This window comes from Arachis hypogaea, chromosome 3 (assembly GCF_003086295.3).
Source record: "Arachis hypogaea cultivar Tifrunner chromosome 3, arahy.Tifrunner.gnm2.J5K5, whole genome shotgun sequence".
Taxonomy (NCBI): domain Eukaryota; kingdom Viridiplantae; phylum Streptophyta; class Magnoliopsida; order Fabales; family Fabaceae; genus Arachis; species Arachis hypogaea.
This window is the reverse complement of record NC_092038.1, coordinates 63,325,707-63,334,801: the sequence shown is the minus strand read 5'-3', so window position 1 is coordinate 63,334,801 and position 9,095 is coordinate 63,325,707.

The following is a 9,095-nucleotide window of genomic DNA, read 5'->3' as shown; positions in this document are numbered from 1 at the left end:
AACTCTGCCATGCCCACTACAAGGGCAGAGCACAAATTTGTGCCTTGGAATCAAGAAGAAGAAAATGTTGCCCTGCCCTCCACAAGGGCAGTATCGGGCTCACCAAGGAAGAAAATCAAAGGAAAATGTCTCCAAATGCTTGCCACAAGAGTTGAACACGGGACCATGAGGAAGCAAGGAACTAAGGTCCATTACCGTGCCAAGAAACCAAGGAAAATGATTTAGCGTGTGTTTCTGCCCGGATTCGAACACGGGACTTCATTTTGGACGGAGGGCAGGGCAGCATTTTGTTGGTGCACAACTCTGGCGCACCAAGAAGTGAGTCTGGCGCACCAAGGCAAGATCCTGGCAGCACCAACGCGCACCACAGCACGATCCTGGCAGCACCAACTTTTTCTGCCCTGCCCTCGCGGAGGGCAGGGCAGCATCCTGTGCACCAAGGCACCATTCTGGCGCACCATGGCATGACTCTGGCAACATCAGCACGCACCGTGGCACATCTCTGGCGCACCAATTTTTCCTGCCCTGCCCTCCGCGAGGGCAGGGCAGCGTTCTGTGCACCAAGACCGCACCAGCCCGCACCAAGCAAGCACCAACACGCACCAAATCCTGCCCTGCCCTCCACAAGGGCAGGGCAGCCTCCTGGAAGCTATTATTTTGGGCCAAAAAATTCAATCAAAATGCCAATTTAATTCATTTCTTCACCAAATCAAAAGCCCATCCAAATCCCAAAATCCAAGAATAGAAAGTGTATAAATAGGAGCTAGTTTGATGTAATTAGGACCTTTTGCTTTGCCTTTGAATTTTTCACTTTCTTTGAGCTTTGAATTTTACTTTTGCACTTTGGAACTTCTCTTGGTGTCTTCACTGAGATTTCAGAGAATTAGGGAGGAGAATTGATCTCTCTTCTTCCTCATTCTTGCTTGGGCATTTTTAATTTTCTTGTTTTGATTCTTGGGTGTTAAGAATTGAGGAAATTCTGTCTGAATCTCCACTCAGGAACTCTTTAATTTCTCTTCTGCATAATTGAACCCATTTACATTCCCTTTACTGCTTCTTCTTCAATTCCTTGTCAATTGCTTTGTGAACTTGGATCTGGGAAGGCAAATTGAGATCTAGACTTTGCTTTCTAGTCTCTTGAGACCTGAGATCCCATTTTACTTTTGGTTCTTCTGTGAACCCTGCTGCACTTTAATTTCATTTTCTGTTTGAATTCTCATTGCTTCCAATTCAATTTCTGCTCTATTAATTGTTGCAATTTACTTTATCTTTGTTTAGATTCTGCAATCCCAGTCCTCAAATCCCTTTTACATTCGAGCAATTTATATTTCTTGCCATTTAAGTTACTGCAATTTACATTTCTTGCACTTTAAGTTTCAGTCATTTAATTTCTTGTCCTTTAAGATTCAACAAGTTTACTTTCCTGTTCTTTAATTTACTGCAATTTCCCCTTCTCCCTTTACATTTCAAGCAATTTATCTTCTGTTAAATACAACCCACTCAACCAAAACTTGATTCGCTTGACTAAATCAACCACTAAACTAAAATTGCTCAATCCTTCAATCCCTGTGGGATCGACCTCACTCATGTGAGTTATTATTACTTGATGCGACCCGGTACACTTGCCGGTGAGTTTTGTGTTGGATCGCTTTCCACACATCAATTGTTAGGGAAATTCAATGGTGAACGGTTGGGGTTTGGCACAAGGTGAGCACAAAGATCATCATATTTATGAACTGATTGCATCGGTTTCCAACATGACCCTTTCTCATCCTTGCATGGCAACATTTTCCAAGGGGTTCTCCTTGAAGACAAGTGTATAACCCCCCTAATTGAAGTGGCCGAACCTCCTTCCATTGGTTGTTCCATCAATCTACTCCAACCTCCCTTTTTTCATTTCCTATACAAGACAAAAGGAGTACAAAAAGTTAATTGAATTTTTGGTGGGAAGATTTAAAATATGAACTAGCTACCGGAAAAAAAAAATTTATATGATCTTCATGAAGACAAAACAACTGACTTCTTTGATGCTCATATATTCACATTGGTGACACCAAACTTAGTTTGTGATCATGTGGTGTTTAAGGGTTTAATCAAGACTCTTAGCCCAAAATGACATAAATTGTGTTCATGCCATCTTAATGTGCCTTGAACGCCAAACTTGTTATTCACTATATGTTGCATATAAGAGTTCTGTTAAATGTTTGTCAAAGTTGTTTTGAAATTCATGATCTTACTTTATTAACTAACACTAAAGAATTTAAAAGAAGGGATAAGAATCATGGGTTGCCTCCCATGAAGCGCTTCTTTAGCGTTATTAGCTTGACGTTTGGTCCTTGTCAAGGTGGCTGATAGTGCTTGAAATCTTCTCCCCTTACAGTTAACCTATGTCCATTGTCCTTGTTGATAAGCTTCATATGTTCTAGGGACAAGACTTTGTTGATGATGTATACTTGAGGTAGCTGAAATGGGGTGGTAGGAAGATGAGGTGGGATGGTTGGATAGTGAGCAAAGATCACTTCATCTCCTGGGGAGAAATCCTCTGTAGGGATCTTCTTGTTTCTCCACCTTCTGGGTACTTTCCTCCTTGTTTCCATTGATGCTGTCTTGCTTTCTATGGACTCTTTCTCTAAGGACTCCTTGTTGCTAGCTTTGCATGACTCTAGTGTGCTCAGCTCCCCTTGAGTTACCTTTGAATGAGGTTCTTCCTGAATATATGGCTTCCCAACCAATGGGATTTCCAATTGTGTTATTTGTGCTTCATTGCTTGTTTCTTACATCAGTGTTTCATTATGCCCTTCTCTTGATTCTTTGTTTTCTTGATTTGCTTCTTGCCCTGAATTGAGGACATTGAAGGTGAGTTGTTCATCATGTATCCTTAAGATTAGCTCTCCCCGTTCCACATCTATAAGTGCCCTAGTGATGAGTGGATAATTTATACACTTTTTGGCACTGTTTTTAGTATGTTTTTAGTACATTTTAGTTAGTTTTTAGTATGTTTTTATTAGTTTTTATTTAAAATTCACTTCTCTGGGCTTTACTATGAGTTTGTATATTTTTCTGTGATTTCAGGTAATTTCTGGCTGAAATTGAGGGACATGAGCAAAAATTTGATTCAGAGGCTGAAAAAGGACTGCAGATGATGTTGGATTCTGACCTCCCTGCACTCGAAGTGGATTTTCTGGAGCTACAGAAACCCAATTAGCGCGCTCTTAATTCGTTGGAAAGTAGACATCCTGGGCTTTCCAGCAATGTATAATAGTCTATACTTTGCCCGAGATTTGATGGCTCAAACCGGCGTTTCAAATCACCTTCAGAATTCCCGGCGTTCAACGCCGGAACTGGCACAAAAATTGGAGTTAAACGCCCAAACTGGCACAAAAGCTGGCGTTTAACTCCAGGAAAAGTCTCTACACATGAAAGCTTCAATGCTCAGCCCAAGCACACACCAAGTGGACCCCGAAAGTGGATTTTTACGTTATTTACTCATTTCTGTATATCCTAGGTTACTAGTTCACTATAAATAGGATATTTTGACATTGTATCTGAATCTCATGACACATTACACGTTTCTTATTGTATCTTTTACGGCATGAGTCTCTAAACCCATGGTTGGGGGTGAGGAGCTTTGCTGTGTCTTGATGGATTAATGCAATTACTACTGTTTTTCATTCAATCACGCTTGCTTCTATTCTAATATATCACTTGTTCCTCAACTTGATGAATGTGATGATCCGTGACACTCATCATCATTCTCACCTATAAACGTGTGCCTGACAACCACCTCCGTTCTACTTTAGATTGAGTGAATATCTCTTGGATTCCTTAATCAGAATCTTCGTGGTATAAGCTAGAATTGATGGCGGCATTCAAGAGAATCTGGAAGGTCTAAACCTTGTCTGTGGTATTCTGAGTAGGATTCAAGGATTGAATGACTGTGATGAGCTTCAAACTCCTGAGGGCTGGGCATTAGTGACAGACGCAAAAGAATCACTGGATTCTATTCCAACCTGATTGAGAACCGACAGATGATTAGCCGTGCTGTGACAGAGCGCGTTGAACATTTTCACTGAGAGGATGGGAGGTAGCCATTGACAACGGTGAAACCCTACATACAGCTTGCCATGGAAGGAGCCTTGCGTGCATGAAGAAGAAGACAGAAGGAAAGCAGAGATTCAGAAGATAGAGCATCTCTAAAACCTCAACCTGTTCTCCATTACTGCAAAACACAAGTATTTATTTCATGTTCTTTTACTTTTCACAATTAAACCTGAGAATTATTGATATCTGATGAGCGGATATTTTATACGCTTTTTGGGGATAATTTCATGCAGATTTTAGCATGTTTTAATTAGTTTTTAGTTAAATATTATTAGTTTTTAGGCAAAAATCATATTTCTGGACTTTACTATGAGTTTTGTGTTTTTCTGTGATTTCAGGTATTTTCTGGCAGAAATTGAGGGAGCTGAGCAAAAATTTGAGTTAGGCTGAAAAATGACTGCTGATGCTGTTGGATTCTGACCTCCCTGCACTCGAAATGGATTTTTTGGAGCTACAGGTGTCCAATTGGCGCGCTCTCAATGGCGTTGGAAAGTAGACATCCAAGGCTTTCCAGCAATATATAATAGTCCATACTTTGCGCGAAGATAAACGATGTAAACTGGCGTTCAACGCCAGTATCATGCTGTTGTCTGGCGTCCAGCGCCAGAAACAGGTTACAAGCTGGAGTTCAACGCCAGAAACAGGTTACAACCTGGCGTTGAACGCCCAAAACAGCCCCAGGCACGTGAGAAGCTTAAGTCTCAGCCCCAGCACACACCAAGTGGGCCCCAGAAGTGGATTTCTGCACTATCTATCATAGTTTACTCATTTTCTGTAAACCTAGGTTACCAGTTTACTATAAAAACAACTTTTAGAGATTTACTTTGCACCTCATGACATTTTCAGATCTGAATTATACACTCTTTGGCAGCATGAGTCTCTAAACTCCATTGTTGGGGGTAAGGAGCTCTGCAGCGTCTCGATGAATTAATGCAATTACTTTTGTTTTCCATTCAAACACGCTTGTTCTTATCTAAGATGTTCATTCACGCTTAATTATGGAGAAGGTGATGATCCGTGACACTCATCACCTTCCTCAATCCATGAATGTGTACCTGACAACCACCTCCGTTCTACATCAGATTGAATGAGTATCCCTTAGATTCCTTAATCAGAATCTTCGTGGTATAAGCCGGATTGATGGCGGCATTCATGAGAATTCGGAAAGTCTAAACCTTGTCTGTGGTATTCCGAGTAGGATTCTGGGATTGAATGACTGTGACAAGCTTCAAACTCCTGAAGGCTGGGCGTTTGTGACAGACGCAAAAGAATCAATGGATTCTATTCCAACCTGATTGAGAACCGACAGATGACTAGCCGTGCTGTGACAGAGCATTTGGACCATTTTCACTGAGAGGATGGGAAGTAGCCATTGACAACGGTGACACCCTACATAGAGCTTGCCATGGAAGGAACCTTGCGTGTGGGAAAAGGATTTCAAGGAAAAGTTGAAATTCAGAGGACAAAGCATCTCCAAAACTCCAACATATTCTCCATTATTAAAGTAACAACTATTTATTTTATGCCCTTTTTACTTTATACGAGGCTAAAGAACTCTATTGGTATCCTAACTAAGATTAATAAAATAAACACAGCTTGCTTCAAACCAATAATCTCTGATGACAAGTCATCATATACCCATTTTTCAAGCTAATTTCAATTGTTTTGTTAGTCTTTATGCACTTTCTTGCTTCTTAAGTAAGTGATTTGGAGTGAAAATGCACAACTTCTTTAAATCAAGCAACCACCATGAAATTAATGTTAATCCATGAGGTTTAAGCTAATTTTAATTGAATTTTAATTGATTTATAAGCCTCTTGAATTTAGTGATACTTTGAGTGGTTGTTTTGGTTTATTGTAGGTGAAGAAAAGAAAAAAAAGGGAAAAGCGTGGCCTAAGGAAGTGTGGCCCAAGGAAAAGAAAGTGTGGTCAAAGAGAGAAGAAGTGTGGCGCACAACATGAGGAAGGGCAAGCATTGCCCTCCACAAGCGCACACTGCCCTCTAGGAGAGCAACATAAGGGAACTAAGCAGAGAAGGCAACTCTGCCCTGCCCACTACAAGGGCAGAGCACAATTTTGTGCCTTGGAATCAAGAGGAATCAAATGTTGCCCTGCCCTCCACAAGGGCAGTATCGGGCTCACCAAGGGAGAAAATCAAAGGAAAATGTCTCCAAATGCCTGCCACAAGAGTTGAACACGGGACCATGAGGAAGCAAGGAATTAAGTCCCATCACCGTGCCAAGAAACCAAGGAAAATAAATGAGCGTGTGTTTCGGCCATGATTCGAACCTGGGACATCAAAGTGAAAACACTGCCCTGCCCTCCGCGAGGGCAGGGCAGCATTTTGTTGGTGCAGTCTTGGTGCGCAAAACGCTGCCCTGCCCTCGCGGAGGGCAGGGCAGGAAAAATTGGTGCGCCAGATTCAAGCTGTGGTGCGCGCTGGTGCTGCCAGGAACGTGCCTTGGTACGCAGAACGCTGCCCTGCCCTCGCGGAGGGTAGGGCAGGAAAAATTGGTGCTGCCAGGATCGTGATGGTGCGCCAGAATTGAGCCTTGGTGCGCCAGATCCATGCACCAACAAAATGCTGCCCTGCCCTCGCGGAGGGCAGGGCAGTGTTTTCACTTTGATGTCCCACGTTCGAATCATGGCCGAAACACACGCTCATTTATTTTCCTTGGTTTCTTGGCACGGTGATGGGACTTAATTCCTTGCTTCCTCATGGTCCCGTGTTCAACTCTTGTGGCAGGCATTTGGAGACATTTTCCTTTGATTTTCTCCCTTGGTGAGCCCGATACTGCCCTTGTGGAGGGCAGGGCAACATTTTATTCCTCTTGATTCCAAGGCACAAAATTGTGCTCTGCCCTTGTAGTGGGCAGGGCAGAGTTGCCTTCTCTGCTTAGTTCCCTTATGTTGCTCTCCTAGAGGGCAGTGTGCCCTTGTGGAGGGCAATGCTTGCCCTTCCTCATGTTGTGCGCCACACTTCTTCTCTCTTTGACCACACTTTCTTTTCCTTGGGCCACACTTCCTTAGGCCACGCTTTTCCCTTTTTTTTTCTTTTCTTCACCTACAATAAACCAAAACAACCACTCAAAGTATCACTAAATTCAAGAGGCTTATAAATCAATTAAAATTAGATTAAACCTCATGGATTAACATTAATTTCATGGTGGTTGCTTGATTTAAAGAAGTTGTGCATTTTTACTCCAAATCACTTACTTAAGAAGCAAGAAAGTGCATAAAGACTAACAAAACAATTGAAATTAGCTTGAAAAATGGGTATATGATGACTTGTCATCACAACACCAAACTTAAATCTTGCTTGTCCCCAAGCAAGCATCAAAACTAAGAGTAAATGACATGAATAAGAAAAGAACACATATCCTTATTAGGCATATAGCAGAACTTGATTTATGGAGTCTTTATGCAGACAATGATAACTCAATTATTGTTGCTGTTACATAATATACATCTTTCCTCAAAGGCTTGCTAAACTTGCTGTTATAAGACTCCTTTTTAATTTCCTCCCTTGCTAACTTTTCTATGCTTAACAAGCTTATTATTCTTTTGGAGGTTTGGTGTCAAATGTTGCAGTATTAGCCTTTGGCTTCATTTTCTTTTTCTTTTACTCAACATCTTTCCACCACAGACACATGGCTCACTAATTCTTCCTAGGATCATTGATGCCCAGCATCTCTTTGGATAACTAAATGTTCTGTATCTAAGTTGCTCTTTATTGTGGATTTTCAATTGGCCATCCCAAATCAGTTGATCTAAGTGATCGGGTTTTAAAATACCCCTTAGAATGTACTCATCCAAGCATATCTTAGTACAAGAACACCACAGGCATATGTCCTAGGGTCCAAGCTATTGGTGTCCAACCTTTATTCTTTGTTTTTCTTGCCATTTTGGCTTTTTCTTCTTCCTTTTCTTTCTGTTTTCGATACCAAGGGCTGTTTTCATTATTGATAAAAGTCTTTGTACAGCAAGCTAACTCACACTTGAATGAGAATGATATTATGCAACAATTATTTCATGAGTTATGCATTTAATCAAACACATATACCACCACCAACTTCCATTCTTACTTATGCAACATTGGATATTTCACTTTTCATTTCAAACAAATCTCTTTTATTTAAGCATATGGGAAACAAAACAAAATTTCAAGCTAAGTGATGGATAACAAGCATTATGCAGATTTAGCATTTTTCTAGCTATTTATTAACTAACTAAAATGAAAAACAAAGAACAAAAATTGCATGAAGTAAAAGAAATAATTGATGGAGGCATGTCATGTTTCAGACATGCATCTCCTTATTAAAGACATGAAAGAGGAAATATGAAAGAACTTTGCCACCTTCTAATGGTCATGGCTGCTGCTTGATTCTCCCTTCTTCTTCTTTCTCTTCCCTGTCTTGGAATAATCTCGGATCTCTTCACCAGGACATCTTCTACCCCAAACAGAATCTAAGAGTCTTGAGAGCCCAACATCTTCCAATCTTTTAAAGGTTGCCTCAGTATATTGATGAGATCTTGCTTGTTGCTTGGCTAAAAATTCAGGGCATTGCTCAAATGGCTTGATCTCAGGATTGAGTGTTGGCAAATTGTGGGTTAAGTACTCCAACCTTGCTTGCATGTTTTCATCATTCTCCATTCTTTGTGCGTATCTAACTTCTCCCATGGTATGATGAACATTCTTCCATTGATACAAGTTGTGACTGTATTCCCCTGCTTTAGCTTGACTAAAATACAGCTTATCATATGATTCTTTGAATTCTTTGTATTGCTCTTTTTGTCCTTCAAGAATCTGTGCTTGAAATTCTTGCTGCTGAGTCATCATTTGTTGTTGCCATCTCTCTTGTTTCTCCTCCATTTGATGCTGCCAAGCTTCTCGTTCCTCTTTTTCTTTCAAAAATTGCTCCATAAATTCTGGATGGGGCTCTAGATATTTCTCTTGGCCTCCCTGATTTTGGCCTTGTTGAGCCTGCATGAGT